The sequence below is a fragment of the Mus musculus genome, chromosome 4, assembly GCF_000001635.26.
Source record: "Mus musculus strain C57BL/6J chromosome 4, GRCm38.p6 C57BL/6J".
Classification (NCBI taxonomy): Eukaryota; Metazoa; Chordata; class Mammalia; order Rodentia; family Muridae; genus Mus; species Mus musculus.
In genome coordinates, this window is record NC_000070.6 from 124,552,875 (window position 1) to 124,568,254 (window position 15,380).

At 46.7% G+C, this 15,380-nt stretch overlaps 1 long non-coding RNA gene across 1 annotated transcript in view; it reads right to left on the reverse strand.

Moving 5' to 3' along the window:
* Positions 1-15,380, reverse strand: part of Gm2164 (predicted gene 2164) — a 134,563-nt gene that overhangs the window by 29,950 nt on the left and 89,233 nt on the right. The window contains exons 2-3 of the long non-coding RNA NR_168006.1: positions 4,299-4,510; positions 3,171-3,207 (exon numbers count right to left, since the gene is read on the reverse strand). This is a non-coding gene — a long non-coding RNA (predicted gene 2164). The remainder of the gene's footprint in view (positions 1-3,170; positions 3,208-4,298; positions 4,511-15,380) is intronic.

Sequence of the window (15,380 nt, forward strand, 5' to 3'; positions counted from 1 at the left end):
TCTGAGAAGAGAAAAGAGACCAGAAGAAAAGAGAAGGAAGAACAGAAAAGAGGGATAAAGTGGGGCAAAGAAAAACAAAGTAACCAAAAATAATAGTTAATTTTTAAAAAGAAAGAAAATAGGCTTAAAGATTTTTTTAAAGACTCAGAGTCACAAAGCCAAAGAAGGCAAAGATTAAAATCCAAAATTATCTAACTCCCAAACCTGTACTGATAACCTTGGCAATCAGAAAGACTATAATTATCCTAACCCGAAAAGAGTGTCCTTCCCCATCCATACCCACGCCCACCCAATCACTACCAATCACCACCTGACGCATAAAAAATGGGTTCTCAGCACGGGAATATAGCTCAGTTGGTAAAGTGCATGTCTCACTAGTGGGAAAGCCTGAGATTGGTACCACAACCCACATAAAAGTTGGATGTGTGGCCTGTGCCTGTAATTCAATTCTGGGGCCGTGAAGGCAGAAGGATCCTGGGGCTTGTAGGCTTGCCCATGTAGCCAGACTGGTAAGCTCCTGGTTCTGAGAGAGACTGTCTCCAAAGTTATATGAAAAACGACTGAGAAAGATACCTGATGTCAACCTCAGGCCTCCACGTGTGTGCACGTTCACGCACACACACACACACTCATATGCATACATTCACATGCACACACACATGCACACAGAAACACACAATGACACACACTCACATGTATACACTCACACACATACACACTACACATTCACAAGCACACACTAACCCAACACATCCAAAGCAGGGCCTCAGCAGGCTTCTGGGTCTTCATCTCTCACCCCTGAGTCCCATAGCCTTAAATATCCAAAGACGGCTTCAATGAGTGAAGAGCCTTTTGAAGACTCTCCAAAGACATGCTTCATCAGTAAGAGGTCTTCAGCTTTAACTAACTTAATTCCCTATGTGGAGACTAAATTACCCTACAGAGAAAACTGTTAACATCTATTCTGAACCAACATTTAGGATGGGTATTAGAACTTAACTCAAACAGTGAATAATTATTTACTGAGATCCTAATATGATGGGCATTATTTTAAAAATACACACACACACACACTTTTTAACAGCTTCATGAACATACTTCTAAGTATCCCTCAGAATATCTACCTCTTATGGGACCCAGCATACATTCACTAAGTCCCTAGGAAGCCCAGCGGAATAGTCCTCAGGCCTAGGTCATTCTGGAACACCACTGGCACAGCCTTTAGCGGCTATTACATTTTAAACAACTATATTAGTTGATTTTCTTGTAACCAAAAAGCAGACAAAAAAGCAAGGAAGGAAGATTTTGCCTGGGTTCATAGTTGGAGGCGACAGTTCCTCCTGGTGAGGAAGACATGGCAGTAGGAGCACTGTTCATCTCTCTGCAGACCAGGAAACAGAATTGGAACAGGGAGTGGGGACAGACTATCAACTCCAAATTTAGCCCTCCAGAGATACACCTTTAGCTAGACCCCACCTCCTAAAGGTTCCGCCCAATAGCACTATGAGCTAGAGACCAAATATCTGAACAAATGGTTCTGTGAGGGACATTTCACATTCGAACTATAAGAGGGACCTTAGGAAACAAGTCTCTATAGCAGTAGTTCTCAACCTCTGGGTCACAACCCCTGTAGGGATTCAAATGACTCTTTCACAAGGATCACATAACAGATATTTACATTATGATTCGTAACAGTAGCAAAATTTCAGTTATGAAGTAGCAACAAAGTGAGCTTATGGCTAGGGGTCACCACAAAATGCAGAACTGTATTAAAGGGTTACAGCATTAGGAAGGTTGAGAACCATTGCTCTAAAGAAGCAGCAAGCACCATACAAGAGAGCTTTTGTATCATACAACAAACATAACAACCCAGTGCATTGGGCCTAACCAGTCCCCAAGTGCAAATAATAGTCCCATTTCCCCAGGGTCCTGGGCCCCCAGCTAACTGGTGGAAAGAATTCCCCTCTTAAAGAGTTCCCCTCCATTCAACTCCCATGTACCTCCCTACTGGGTAATTCTGGATGGTTTAAGATTGCCACATGATTCCCACAAATCAACGAGACCACTACTCAACACAATGACAATCACCCAAACACCACAGTGTCAGAGTTTTGCAGAAGTGCCACACTGAGTGTCCAAAACAGAAGGAGAATTCCTTTGCTCTGCTAAAGAGAATAGCTCTCTCTGTTAGCTAGATGGACTTATCTTGAGAGGTCCTGCACCAGGGCTTCAGTGCACTGTGCAGCTTCAATGGCCAATAAGCAAGCTCTTTGAGTCATATATATATATATAATTTATATATTATTTAATATTTATATATATATATTATTTTTTCCTCCAAAAAAAAAGGTACCAGCAAGAGGTCTAAGTGGGGCTTGCTGTGGAGCCAGTGACTGGCCTTGGCCTTGCATGGGATTGTGACTGAGTGAGCCGAAGCAATCCTGAGCAGATAGATCTCAATGGAAACAGGGAATTCCTGTCTTGCTGAATCTATTCCCCCAAAGTCTCCATCTGCCTCTCTCTCCATTTCTACTGCCAGTATCACACAAGAGCAACTCATAACCATTGCTTATCTTGGATATTATAATTACCTTTCCTCTCAACTCCCTAAATCCACTTGAGCCCCGCTAATCTACTCTTCACCCCGCCACAGGGCCATCTGTTAAAATCTGCTCATGCAGCCCACTAGCTTAACGTGAATTCCATTGGCAGAGGACAAAATTCACAATCCTACTGCCTTACTGTGTTACATCCCTGAGACATGCACTCTGGGTGTGCAAACACTTCCCAGGGAAGGTAGGAGAGTCCTAGACATCTTTTTCTTTGTCCCATCCATCATGCAGCGGCACACCTACCTCCTCTCTTTGTGCACTGGTCGACTAGCACAAACAACGCAACATAGAACTCTTTGAGGTGCAATGAAAGCCCTGTTATCTCTCCTGGTGGAAGGGCCCAACCTCTTGGAACTAGGATCTCTTAATGGCACAGAAACTTGAGAATCGAGGCAGGAAGCAAAAGTTCCCCAATTTGGTCCCCGAAAGTGATGATGAGAACCCAAACCCACTTTCAGCCCTTGGCTCCCAGATCCATGCATTCTGTCCCTTGGGACATAGTATCACTTAAGGGTCTTTAGGGATCTAGATTACCTTAATTATGATGGGAGGACTTACCACCAGTGTGGATGGTTCCGTGCCATGGTCTGGGAACCTGCACTGAATAAATAGAAGAAAGTAAGCTGACCGCACACGGTCATCCCCTCTGCTTTCTGACTGTGGATGCATCATGGTGTACACATCCTGTGGGTGCATTATGACCAAGCCTGCTACTCCTACCACCGTGACTTCCCAACCATGATGAACTGAGGCAAAATTGATCCCTCCTTTAAGATGCTTTGGTTGGGTATTTCGTCCCGGCAATGAGAAAGGCAAGTAAAACACCCACAGAACCATCCACACCCTATCCCCAGACTCCCTATCTCGAATCACACCATCTTGGTGTTTCCAGTCTTCTGACCAATTCCCTGACCAAAAGACTTTGTAGAAACTCATCTCTGACTGTTTCTTGACAACCAACCTCACACCTTAAACCATTTCCTTATGAAAGACTTTGATATGTAGTCTTTTAGGTCTACTAATATACTGAGCAGACCCATCCATGAACTAACTCAGGGGTTTCCCTCCATCTTCAGGCCATAGAAATCTCCTGACAAGGGAATAGATATGAACTGAGAGGAAGGTATTGGCTCTGTCAAGTTGGATGACACAGACAACTAAGCCGCTTGTACCTGTTCGTACTTAAGCTTCTGAGCCTGAGTAGATCTGATTCTAGTACACCATTCCATCCGCAACGGACTGCTCATGTATCCCCTCAAGCAAGGACTTAGTTATGCTAATACCTAGCGCAAAGTGGAAATCTCTGGCCATACAGTCACTTGGTCATCCATGGTCAGGTGCTCAGTCTCTGCTGGAGTCCAGTAATACTCCAGGAACTGGTCTGAAAGTGTCAGGTAGTTCTTTGCAACTGTGCCCATAGCCTTATCCCATAACTCAAAGCATTTTTTTCTCTGAGTCTCCTAATGAAGGTTGCCGGACTCTGCTCCAGATCCCTCCAACACTACTGGATTACATGTCATATGATCCAAGAGGGACAGGGATGTTATTGCCCCTCAGACTTGCATCTTTTTCACCTGGACTCCACCCAAAACTAGCAACCTCCTAGGCTATTAGTCAACAAATCAATTAGAACACCATTATTCCCAAGTGAGAATCTAGTGCCTCGTAAATCCCAAGAGGACCTACCAAGCACAATACTTCTTCCTCCATGGTTGGGAACTCAGTGGGCAAGACCTCTAAGCGTGTCACTGGTGTGCCGGCTCCTGAATCTTTGCTGGGTTTATTTCCTGTGTCTTGATGTACATATCTCCTACGAGGGCATCCAAGTCCTTGTCACTTCTTGTTCCCTGGGCTTGAGGGAAATGATGCCATCAGTAGAGGGGACCAGTATGGTGGATCTGGAATGTCAAGATAATCAAAGGCCCTTTAGACTATAATGTAACAGAAAAGAATCAACATAGCCCCGAGGCAAGACAGTGAATATATATTGCTGTCTTTCCCATGTGAATACAAACAGCTTCTAATCCTTTTTCCTGATGTGAACTGAAAAGATCAAACGTGGTGTATCAAATGCTGGAGGCAACAGTGATCTATTCTAGTGAAGATACCAAATCCAGCAGAGAGCAGCTACAGCTGGAGATATCATTTGCTTTCCACAGTCTGTGTGCTGGCTACTTTTATGATGACTTGACACAAGCTACAGTTATCTGAGAGGAGAGAACTTCAGCCTCCAGAAGTTCAAGAAGTAGGCGAGTCTGTAAAGCCTTTTCTTAATTAACGATCAATGGGGGAGAGCCTAGCAGACTGTGGATAGCGCTCCCCCTGGGCTGGCGGTCCTGGATTCTATAAGAAAGCAGTCTCAGCAGAGCCATGATGAGCAAGCTAATAAGCAGCATCTCTCCATGGCCTCTGCATCAGTTCCTGCTTCAAGGTTCCTGCCTGTGTTTGAGCTCCTGCCTTGATTTCCCTCTGTGATAGACTGTGACCTTGAAAGTGTAAGCCAAATAAACCCTTTCCTCCCCAAGTTGCTGTGGGTTATGGTGTTTCATCATGACAATGAAAAACCTAAGGAAGACAGCCCATCATCATAGACTTAAAACAATCTGGATGTTTCTTGAGTCCAGCCAACGACTGGTGTGGAATGTGAAGTCCCTCTGAAAAAAATGACTGGGGGATAGCCTACTGTAGATAGTTCAACCACCATTTCTAAGTGCTAGCTCAAGGAAACTTGGCCTCCTCTTTCCATCAAAGGACTCAATGTAAAAGTAGCTCAGATCTGGAAAGCGAATCAAGAGTCACCATTTTTCTATGAGAAAGGCTGCTATGGGCCTCTGCCTTTTTACCCATCTAGCTCCTTCATGATGACTGAAGTCAGGCAATGCCCGGACTGGCTGTTCATGTCTAGCACCTTAGCTATCAGCATGGGCCCCTTGGGACTAAGGTTTCTCGGCTGCTACTTGGCTCTACTGCTTGATGCGGTGACCAAGTCCACTTTCCTCTGTCCGTTCTCTGCTGGCCTCTGCTATTCTCAAGCCCATCACTGCCCCACTCATCAGGAACCCCAGCTCCCTGCCAATATCTCTTACCACCCATCCTTGTCCAGAGAAGGTAGCCATGCAGAACCCTTCAGAACTGAATGCCCCTGGTTAGAGCCCCCCTTGCTACTTTAGGGATGAGAATATCCTCTGGACCATTCAAGAAAACATAGTTCATGACTGTCCCAGTCTCATGCCACAGCTCAGATCCTCTGACTGGGTCATCAATACTCTACCAAGGCAATTTCAACACCATCCTTTATTTACTGCAGGTGTGAACCCCATGGGGACATCCCAGTAGCACTATAGCCCTGATAGCAAGTGTCTGTATAAACAAAGGACTCTATAGCTTTTAGGGAAATATTACGTTTTGTTTTGTTTTATTTTGTTTTGTTTTGTTTTGTTTCAAGACAGGGTTACTCTGTGTAGCCCTGGATGTCCTGGAACTCACTCTATAGACCACCAGGTTGACCTCAAACCTCACAGATATCCACCTGCTTCAGCCTCTGGGTGCTAGGATTATAGGCAATGAGCCACCGCTGCCTGGCAGGAAAATATTCTTATGTCAGTAGCTGACACCCTGATCCATACTTCCTACCCCTAGTCCCACACAAGTCCCCCACCTTCAGCTGCACCCACATGGCTCCCGCTGCTGCAGAGCTGCAGCACAAGTAGCTCTTATGTGAATAAGCCATTTCTTCATGGAGTCAAATCTGGACTTCCTTGAGCAATCTAAGCTGACACCTGGCCTGACTCAAATTTATTCCTCCATTTCTACGTTGACCTTAAGAGTCATATGTGTGGCCAGGTGTGATGGTACACGGCTTTAATCCCAGCACTCAAAAGGCAGATGGATCTCTGTGAGTTCAAAGCCAGCCTGGTCTACAAAGCAAGTTCCAGGACAAGTGGGGCTGTTATAGGAAGGAACCCTGTCTCGGAAATCAAAACAAAACAGAGTCATATGTGGGCTGGGGGAAATGGGGGAAAGCAAAGGAAGTAGAATTTTGATGTCAGGAATTCGTGTAAAATTCAGGGAGGACATGGCAGCCAACTTGTAATCCCTTGGAAGTTGTAAAAGCTTGGAAGGCAGAGACTGGAGAATTCCCAGAACAAGGTGGCTTGCGAGATCGTTAGCAGTGAGCCCTGGGTCGGACTCAATGAATAAAGCAGAAAAGCAGATGAGGGTGATCCAACACCAACCTCAGGCCTCCACATATGCGCTATGTGCACACGTACCTACACACCTATGTGCACACGTACCTACACACGTGTGAGCCCACAAACATATGAACACACACACTCACACACAAAAATGAAAAACCATTAACACAGAGTCATTATGTACAAGGATGCAGTTCTGGGTCTGGTGATCCATACCTGTGACCCCAGTTCTAAGGAGGTGCAAGCAGAAGGATGAGAAATTCAAGGTCATCCTTGGTTGCAAAGTGAATCCAAGGCCCACCTGGACTACATGAGAGAAACTTGACAAGAAGGAAGGAAGGAAGGAAGGAAGGAAGGAAGGAAGGAAGGAAGGAAGGAAGGAAGGGAAGGAAGGAAGGAAGGAAGGAAGGAAGGAAGGAAGGAAGGAAGGAAGGAAGGATGGATGGATCATGTTTTCCAAAGTTGTAGGCAGGCATCTGTAATCACAGTGGCAGGGGCTGGGGTAGTGTGAGTTCAAACTAGCCTGGATTACATAGTAAGACCAGGTCAAAAAAATAAAGAAAGGAAAGAAGAGAAAGAGGGAAAGAGGGAAGAAGGGAAGAAAATGTGAAAGGGAGAACAAGGGAAGGGGGGAGTGGAGGGGAGAGGAGGGGAGGGCATATCATACATTTAAAATGAGTCCACCTTGAAATGGAGGGAGCCGGGTCCTTTACTACCCTGGAGGAAAGCTACCACTTACCAACACTCACGGAAGCAAGAACTAAACTTCTCCTCAGCTACACAGAACGTTTCAATTTTTCTGTTACAGTAACTATTAACGCTTCCAGTCACTCCTGTCTCCAGAACAAGCTGGTCCAAACCTCCAGAAAGTGGAAGATGATTCTGGCCTCTCCCTTTGCCACTCTAGAATTAGCCCGCCTCCTAAACTATAGGAAGTAGAAATGTCCTTCCTTTCTAAGGTAAGCCCCATCCCCTCACAGACCTGTGGTCAGAGCTAAGGCCTCAACAAGCCAACAATCTGATGTTAATGCACTCCCTCAGGTCCAGCCCCGTCGCCCTGGAGACTTCAGGTGGTTTCTAGCTTGTCAGCGCATAGGCCAGAGAGCACTATGGACTCTTAGAAAAGTTCTTCCCTGGAACCTGGGGACCATGATGTGAGTCTTATCGAATTATTCTCTAGGTCAGTGTTCTCAATGTTCCCATCATGGCGACCCTTCAATACACTTCCTCATGCTGAGGTGACCCCCAGCCATAAAATGTTGTGGCTACTTCATAACTATAATTTTGCTACTTTTATGAATTGTAATCTAAATATCTGATATGCAGGAAATCTGATATGTGACCGCTATGAAAGGGTCCTTAGACCCCCACACACAAAGGGGTCACGACCCACAGATTGAGAACTGCTGTTCTAGGGCTTGTTTTTTGCACCTGGGGACAGTTTCTAGTTTCTCAGGCCTCAGAAACTCAGAAATAAAAACTGGAGCAAACCACAGCCTGAGCCACACAGAACAGGAGAGCTGTCACCAATGACACCAGTGTGGCAGCGGTCCACTGTCACAGCTGCTTTGCCGCCTTAGCACCAGCCCATCATCTGTGCAGCAGATGCATACATCACGGGCTGCGAAACCAAGTAGAGCTAGGCAGTCCCAACCCTGCTCGCCTAGAGCTTACAGTCTAATGGAAGAAACAAGTGCTCATCAGATAACCAAACAAATGAGTGCATAATTGCACACTGTGAGAAATATTCCAAGGGAATATTCGCCACGCATTCTAGGAGAGCAAATGAAGAATGAGCTGACTTGAAGGCGCCTCTGAAGGCTTAACATTTGAACTGACATCTAAAGCATGAGTAGGAGTTAACCAAGCACAAAACAGGAGGGTGGAGAAGGCACAGTCCCCGCAGATGGTAGCACAGGTGCTGTGGCGTTGGGGGAGGGACAGAAACATATTGATGAAGTAAAAGGTCAGCCCAGACCACAGGGACCAAACGGGAGCCTGCAGAGGCATAAGACCGGAGAGACGGGCACTGTGGCCTCAGAAAAACTGTAAAGATGCTGGTCTTCCTTTTAAGAGCCAAGAGAGGCAGATGAGGGGGTTTGCACAGAGATGCTATGTGACCTGACAGAGGTTGGAGATGCTCACTCTGTCTGCAGTGCAGACAATAGATTGGAAGGAGCAGGGACAGAAGCAGAAGTGAGTTAGGGGCCCTCCCTGGGAACCTGGGGAAGGATGATGGAGGCTTAGACTATGGGTGTACAATCAACAGGACTGGGTGATGGGTGGATAACAGGCTAAGAGCAGCTGCTGCTGGCATCCTGGGCTCTCAGCATCTCATAAAACTTGCAAGGTTCTTTTGGTTTTGAACAATGGAATCCCATCGCACACGGGTGGGGTGGGGGGCTGGGGGCCCAGATTTGGAAGTGCCTGAGACGGGAATTGCATAAAGTCAAAAGTGCCCTTGGAAAACTCTAAAGCCACTCGCAAAGTACAGTATCCATGAGTTTGTTTATACAGCCACGAACAGAAATTTTTAGGCACACTAAAGTTAGAGCCGCTGAGCTAGAATAAAGCAACAGAAGGAAACCCATATGCAAATGTCTGGGCATTCAAATCACTTGCCTTTAAGACAAGGACTCAAATCCCAGGGAGTGAATGAGGAAATGGGGGGGGGGGGTGTCCAAACAGGAGATGTGGCAAGAATTTTCTTAAAGCCCTGGCTTAGCTGAAAAACATACCATCTTGGTTTGAACACTGAGCCTTTGTGACTGTAGTACCTATTAGTGTGTGGCCTGAGTGTAGGAGCTGAATCCCAGCATCTGCTCATCTCCATCTCCAGGTCTAAGCTCAGACAGCTCAGATCCTCTGGGACCCTTCTATCAGCACAAAAGTCAAGAACAAAGGACTCCGACAAACCCCCTGCTAATCTCAGCTGAGACCGTGTACCTGTGTCACCTGCTCCTCATGCATTGGTGGGGCTCTGCCCCTTGTTTGTCCACTGTCCGGTGAAGCAGACACCATCTGAAGCCTTGCCAGCACCAGGCCAGAGGGAAAGAGCTCTCTCTGCAGGCTTCACAACGCGATTAGATGCCCGTGCATGGCACGGAGTCACTTCCATGCGCAGCTCATTGGCCAGACTTCATCACAAGGCTTCACCCAACCACAAGAGGGCCAAGAAGTGCAATCCTTCCATGTGTTCAGCAGGTGCACAGCCAGAAATATTTGACAAACAACACTAATGACTTCCACATGCTCTAAATGTACAGTGACAAGAGAGAGAAGAGACGAGCCTTAATTATTAAGTCTGTGTTTGGATCCAGGACCCTGTGTAACCATGTGGCTGAATAAAATTTGCCCGTTCATGCCCCAGGGGGCAGAGCCCATGCCCAGAAAGATTCCCAGGCAGCATTTGGATGTGCTATCTTGGAATTAAAGAGGAGCCATTAAAGGCTGCTGACAGCCAGGGCTTGTCTGCACCTCTCTCTCTCTCTCTCTCTCTCTCTCTCTCTCTCTCTCTCTCTCTCTCTGTGTGTGTGTGTGTGTGTGTGTGTGTGTGTGTGTGTGTTCATGCATGCACCCAGGATTCTAACATGAGAAGTTGTAAGACTGGATCTCTGTCACCAAAGATCTCTGATAGTCCCTGGAAGTACCTGGCTGAGGACAATGGACAGACAACTGATTCCTTGCTCTCAAGGAACCCCCACAATGATGCTGTGGGAATCAGTGGCCAGCCTCTGCCTCTTCCCCTGACATCATGATGCTCCTCTTGCACAGTGGAACCTAGTCCCCTCCTTCTCAATCATGTCTGTCACCATGCTCTCATCAGTCGTGTGTGGCAGGAGTGAAGACCAAGACTTAAGATGACAGTCACTTCCACTTCCTCCTTTTGGGAATCCAGTGAGCAGAGTGTAAGAGAGCCAGATTAAGTAATTAGACACCATGTGGATGGAAGCCCTGGAGAGTGGGGAAACACTTGATCCCAGCTTCAAAGGGGCCCCCAGCTCAGCCCAGTCACAACAGATAATGCAGAACTGACTAGAAGAGCCCACCCGACCCATAAAACAGAAAGGAGAACTCCAGTCATTTTAAGTCGCTATTGTCAAGGCACAGTTTGTGACGCAGTCACAGACAACTGAAAAACACTCACTAACTAATGTTGATTCTGAGGAGATACAGAGAAGGAATATCTAAGAACACATGAAAAGGTGTTCGACAACTGGGCTCTCTGGAGCAGCCTTTGAAACGGGGGTTTCAAAGAATGAGTTCAACTGGACAGGAGTTGCGCTCTGGAGATTTCTATAAGGAAAGGAAGAAAGTTAAAAGCGAAGTTTGTCAAGTGTGCTCACTAGAGGATGGGGAGGGTGGGGAGGAGAGTGGAAGAGTAGATTGGGGATACCAATCGCAGTTAGACAGAAGGAATGCATTCTAATCCCTGTGTGGGGAGTTCATTGCAACATGCTTTTAGAGGGAGCTAAGAAGAGAGGCTCTCAAAAGCTCAAACATGATGCAATGATAAAGACATGGGAATGCTAACTGCTCTGGTTTCATCAGTATACCGATTGCATATGTGCTCAAACATCAAACTGTAGCCTGGAAGCAAGTGCGACCATTGGATGTCAATCAAACATATTTTTTTTATTGAGAAAGATGGGATTGGACTTGCACATATGATGGTTAGTTTTTGTCAACTTGGCACAAACTAGTCAACTGGGAAGAGGAAACCCTAGTTGACAAAACATCTCCATCAGATTGGCCTGTGGGCTCTATGTGTGGGGCATTTTCTTGATTGCTAACTTCTGTAGGAGGGCCCAGTCCACTATGGGAAGTACCATTCCCTAGGCTGATGGGCCTGGGCTGCACAAGAAAGGTGGCTGAACATGAACATGAGAGCAAGTCAGTGAGCAGTATTCCTCCATGGGTTCTGCTTCAAGTTGATGAACTGTCACTGGTGTGTGAGATAAAATGAACCCTTTTGTCCCCAAGTTGCTTTTAGCCATAGTGATTCCTCACAGCAACAGAAAGTCCCTAGAACTGCACCTAAGACCAGGGACAGACCTTTGAGTACTTTGCAGCCACAAAGGAAAGCATTATCCTAAGCTGAGGTAAGGAGACTAGCCTTCATCAGCCAGTATTAGCTGCTGGCTATTCCAGGAGAGGCCATCACTTGAGTGGAGGTATCTGCCTGCTGTTTCCCGGTCTCCATGGAGGGATGTGGCTGGGCACACCCAGCAACTGACATTCTCAGCAGCTGAAGATAGAGGTAGCATCCCCTGGAGAGGAAGGCAGGCATAAGAACACAACCCCTTCTGGAGGTGAGCCCAAGGCACTTGAACTGAACTAGAGAGGCTCCCTGTGAAGGGAGGAAGAAGAGCTTCCAGGCAAAGGGAACAGCGAGAGCAAAGAGAGGCTCCAGTGTGAGAATAAGCAAAGCCACCGCCAGCAGAACACACGGAAACTGAGATAAGAGATGAAGCAACATCAAGCTGAGAAATGTGGGTTTTCCCGGAGGCAACAGGGACTACTGAAGAGTTCTAAGTAAGGCAGAGACTGGTAAGCCATCTGTTTCAAAAGATTTCCTCTGACAGTAAGGTGGAAGGTAGACCAGCGAGGTATGACCAGAGGATCTAAGTTAGCCCCTTGCTCCTGCCCACCAGCTGAGCCCCGCATCCTCTTCTCCATGGACAGTCAGGTTATATTGCAGTCTCGTCCATGTTACTGGCTTGGTGGCTGGCTGTGCTGCAGTTGCTACATAGTGCATGGTATCTTGAAAGGTCCTTGCACCATTTGCATACACAGGACAGCTATAGCCTTTAATAGGAAGAAAGTGAAGGTCAACTGCTGCCTAGGTGACCTAGGGTGTCAACCCAAATGTCTGTGTCCCAGGTATCAGGATCCCCAACCAAACCGTGACAAATCAAAACATAGCAGCCTTTCTCTGTTGAGAATTCTGTTTTCTCTGGAAACCCTTTACCCTGATCCTGGATTACAGCTGTTTTTCCACCCTCCAGCTGTAGGAGAAATTCTTTGTTGTTGTTGTTGTTTGTTTGCCAGGAAACCCTCCCATTTCCACAGCTCACTATAGAATTAGTGATGAGGGGCTAAAGAGATGGCTCAGCAGTTGAGAGCACTGGTTGCCCTTCCAGAGGGATCTGGGTTCGATTCCCAGCACTGGCATGGTGGCTCAATTGTCTATAACTCCAGTCCTAGGAAATCTAACACCTTCTTCCAGCCTCCATGTTCACTGTACACACGTGGTACACAGATATAAATGCAGGCGAAACACCCACACAAATAAAGGAACAACTTTTAATTTTTAAAAAGTAGTGTTGGATCACCCCAGCCTTTCATTGTCTTTGGCCCCAGCCACATCATCTAATTCTAGAGACTCTGTCGTCACTACCTCCTCCGAGCCTCTCAAATATCAGAGAGGTTGCCTACCAGCAAATCCGCGTCCACCAGTATCCCACCCTACTTCACCACTGCTAAAAGTTTTAACAAGCCACTCAGAGGCCATTAGAGCCTCCACCCACCACTAGAGACGGGTTCTCTCTCGTTACCAACAGGCCGGTGGATAATCCAGCTCTAGATTCCCATTTTAGAGTCTGTTTCCTAGGAACCACTCCCAGCACCAACTGTAGTAGTAGGTCAGGTTCCCTAGAAATAGATCAAAGATGGAGATTTGCATGCAGAGGATTTACTGGAGAGTGAGAGCAGGGACATTAGTCAAAAGGAAAGAAAGCCGGACTGGGCTGAGTGAATCCTTGAACCCTGTGCATATGCATCGCAGACGGCAATCCCTTGGAAAGTTCTAGAACAGGTATGACACTTTAGAGATAGACCGAAATTAGGTGATAGTAAACAGTCGGTGAGTCGGAACCGCCTCCAGGGAGGAACATAAACTCTAGGAGAGGCGGTTCCATTTATCAAAAGGCCGTTCTGGCAGAGAGACCATTGGATGCTATGGGCAACCAATGCTACCTATCCCTGAGAACTAAACCATAGCAACCTCCTCGAGCCACATTAGGGAACTCAAGAGGAGAATGGTGGTTGGTATTGTTCCTGAGGTCAAGTGCTCCACTGGGCTGGTCTACAGGGAGTCCCACGAGGCTATGGAAGTGGGGTGTTCATTCAGTGATGTAGTGGGAGGAGTTTCATGCAAGAGCTATAGGAGGAGGAGAAGCAGGAGGGAAGATGAGCCTCTGGGTCATTCTAATTCTCCAGAATGAGTGGCTACTCAAGGAAACAGTGCCTAAGATAAGTTGTCTTTTAGAAGCACAGCTTTGCCAGGCATGGTAGAGGCACACACCTCTAATGTCGGCACTCAAGAGGCAAAAGCTGGAAGATCTCTGTGAGTTCGAAGCCAGCCTGGTGGTCTATGTAGTGAGTTCCAAACCAGCCAGGACTACAAAGGGAGACCCTGTCTCAAAACAAAGAGAGTCTACATCTTTGAACACTGCTTGTATTTGCACTGCTTGCATATGTGATAATGTATACAGACACATGTACACACACACACACACACACACACACACAGAGAGAGAGAGAGAGAGAGAGAGAGAGAGAGAGAGAGAGAGAGAGAGAGAGATGCACACAGTTTTCCCAGAGCAAGAACTCCAGCTATCTGCTGCTAATAAGCAGATCTCTGTCTGAAACCACGTCTTCCTGCTCACCTGTTGACCACGAGTGCACCAGCTGGAGTCCGAGCTCCACGTTCAAGTCTATGCAGACTCCTGGGAGCAAGAGTGATGTCACCAACAGCAACCAACCTTCACTGAGCACCAGCTAGCTACATTTACAAGTTTGCTCATTCCTCCTTCTAACCCATGAGACAGGTGCCTCTATTTACCCATTTCCCAGAGAAGGAAGCAAAGGTTCCAAGGAGCTAGACCTGTCTGTGGTTTGTGCAACTGGTTGGTGTCAGAACTGGAACCAAGATTCCAGTTAGGGTGGTGATTGAGGCAAATAAGGACACTGAGGATTGAACCAGCAGCTGACACAGTGGCACATGCCTTTAGACCCAGCACTCAGGAGGATATCTGAATTTGAGGTCAGCTTGGTCTACAAAGCAAATGCCAGAATAGGCAAGGCTGTTATACAGAGAACCCTGTCTTTAAAAAAAAAAACAGAGAGAGAGAGACAGAGAGAGACACAGAGGCACAGAGACAGAGAGAGACAGAGACACAGAGAGACATAGAGAGAATATTGAACTGGCTCATTCGTTCATTCATTCATTCATTCAGGAAACATTTATGGAGGACCTACTGTCCCAAGCACTTGAGAAACCTCATGCAGCTGTAGCCACAAACAGCCGTTCCCTCGTGTAACTCCCTATAGAGCGGGAAAGAAAAAGAAATAATGAATATAATATGTCAATACTCATTTGTATATTTTAAGTGTATAATGGATTCTCTGGTCTGCCCCAGTTCCCCACTTTGGAACTGAGACTCCTCTCCCTTGTTATGGGAGTGTTGATGGATGGCCATTCAGCAGTCTCTCTGCAAAACTGCTCTGAAAAGGGAGCTGCTTCACCTACGGCTACTCCCTTCCCTAGGAGAGCCTTCATCCCATGTCT